Source organism: Tupaia chinensis, unplaced genomic scaffold (genome assembly GCF_000334495.1).
Source record: "Tupaia chinensis unplaced genomic scaffold, TupChi_1.0 Scaffold000423_1, whole genome shotgun sequence".
Classification (NCBI taxonomy): Eukaryota; Metazoa; Chordata; class Mammalia; order Scandentia; family Tupaiidae; genus Tupaia; species Tupaia belangeri.
The window spans coordinates 1,738,764-1,741,562 of NW_006159928.1; positions in this window are offsets into that span (position 1 = coordinate 1,738,764).

The following is a 2,799-nucleotide window of genomic DNA, read 5'->3' on the forward strand; positions in this document are numbered from 1 at the left end:
AGATGCGCCGTGTTCGGCTCGGGGCCGGGCTGCCCCCGCGACGAGTGGAGGCTGGAGAGCGATGACTGCCGGAGGAGTGCTGGCGCCCTTCACCTGAGGCCCCGCCCGAGCCACCCCCAGGCCTGATCCCCTCCGAGGCCCAGGAGCTAGGCCGGCGGGCAAGCGAAGGCGAGCGTTCGTGGCGGAGACAGTTAAGGCGAACCCCACAAGAACGGACCTTAGAGTGGCTTCTGCAGCGTTTTTGGCTTCACTTGGTGCCGGACATGATGCCTGTCCCGGGCCGCGATGCACGCACTGGAAGAGAAAAGTGCCTCCCAGCTTACTCGGTTCTTCGGGAAGAGAACCCACTGACCCTGCGGATGCGGGACGCCCCATTTGTGTTCCTGCCTGCGAGTTCGCAGACGCGGGTATCCCGGCCCCAGCGTCCATGGGGTTAACGCGGGCGTTCTGCCGGTGCGAACAGGCCTCGCTGGATCCGCGCTAAAAATCCGTTTTCGTTTGGGAATGGCTTTTTGTACCTATGCCAAGCTGGTGGCTCTTTTAGCTCACTTGTAGCATCTCAGCGCTGCACTCTTCTTCCTTGAAGGGGACAGGAAATGGAAAACAAAACAAAACAAAACAAAAAACACGGGATAACGTGCAGTATTTAGATGCTAAAAGGTAATTGGTTCTGTCCCAACCTTAAAGAGAGTTAAAACCACCCGTCGTAACAACTACTTTAAAAATAAAACAGGTTTTCCCTCTTACATACACATATTTAAAGATACCTTGCCTAGGGTACTGTGCACCATCGTCATCTAATCACCTTTGAACTAACCATCGCTCAGAGACCATGCCAGGGTTATTTTCGATATAACGATATAGCATAATGAAAACAAGAGAATTATTATTTCATTGAATTTTAGACCTGGAGAAATATATAACATTTTCAAAAGCATACAGCCAATGGGAAGTACTGCATTATGTATGTTCACTATCTTACAGAATTTACTTTAAAATATTTTAAAGGCTTGGAAACAAAATGATTACAAAGAGTAAAAGAGAACATTTTGAAAGTGATCCTGTTGAAAATGCATATTTTTTATCTTGCCAGGTTAGACTACCAACCTTCTGAGCTGTGCCCTTGACATGCAAAATTAGCACTGGGCAGAATGATAGTATTTTTCTTCACCATTAAAAAATTGGTTGATGTGATACACTTAAATAGTCCTTTCTGACATTATTTGAAAGCTTAACAGAGTAACAAATTAGCTGAATTTCGCTTAACTAAATTCCAGTATTCTCTTGAAATATCTTTCAGGATGGCTCAGACATTTAAGAATCTTTGGCTTTTTTCCAACTTTTCCTCCAGGGAAGTCACAATAGAAATTGAATTATGCACACTACTTTAATCAAGAACTTGACATTAAAGTAATATATGAATCGTTGCTTTAGTACACTAGCAAAATGGATAATGGATTAAATTAGAATCTTCACTTTGTGGGTTTGCTGCAGCTTCAAATTATAAGATATATGCTCTCGAAGTGTAGTGGTCATGAAAAATTACTGAGCATCTTTATTTTAGAACATAATCTCAATAAAGTATGTGCATATATATATCCATAAATGAAAACATGTATATGTGTACGTATATATATATCCCTGAACATATATATATGCATTTTAATGGATTGTGAGTCATATACAATAAGTTCTTACTGTTGTAGTTAAGATCATTGTACTGTGTAGTTTTGTTTTTATATTTTCATTTTTCAAATAGAAAATAAAGACCAAAGCAATATAGAAGTGCACGTTACAGTAAGAAATTCAAATTTTTTCTTCCATAGGCTTAGTAGTGAAACCACATTAATACATATTTCTCAACATAAAAATCAAGGACATATTGAATTACTTAATAAGTGGTTCCTAAAAATAATAATAATAATAATAATAATAATAATAATATAAACTACCTGAATTCAAAGATGTCACTACATAAAGGGATTTCAAAAAATTCATGGAAAGGTGGAATTAAAGTATGCATTATATTTTGGCACTCCTTCCCCCATTGAAATACATGCATACACTGAAATATTATTTTGTATTATGCATTTCCACGAATTTTTTTGAAGACCCTCCCTCATATATGATATAACCATATTCTTTTCTTTTTTTTCCCACTTTAGGAGAGATGATTTTTTTTTTGTTTTTTTTTTTGAGAGATTTTTATTACAGGATGTGTGTGCTCACCAGAGAGACAGAGAGAGAAAGTAAGAAATCATCTAACAGGAGAGATGGACACGTTGTAATCACTTTCCCTCTGCTCTTCTCTCAGGATTTAGGCACGCCTGCACAAGTTCCCGGCTTGAGTTTAAGCCACCTGGTCCAGACTCGAACCGCCGTCAGCTACGTGGGAGTCCAGTGACGTAACTATTAGGCCATCTGCTGGTACCAGTTACCAGCCTTATTCTTTTTTTTTTTGAAGAGGTTTTTTCTATAGGGCGCTTATGCTTGTCAGAAAGACAGACAGATGGGAACCAGCAGTTAGTGTAATGGCTGTGTCTCTGGACTCCCACGTAGTCGACCGCGGTTCGCATCCCAGACCCGGTGGCTTAAAACTCACGCCGGGTGCGTGTGCGTGCGTGCCCAAGATACCGAGAGGAGAATGGAGGAGAAGGGATTGCGGCATGACCATTCCTCCTGGGGGGTGATTTCTCGCTTTCTGTCTCCATGTCTCTGTCTGGCAAGTGCACGTGCCCTATAGTGGAAACCTCTCAAAAAAAAAAAAAAAAAAAAAAAAAGACGGGGAGAAAGCGAGAA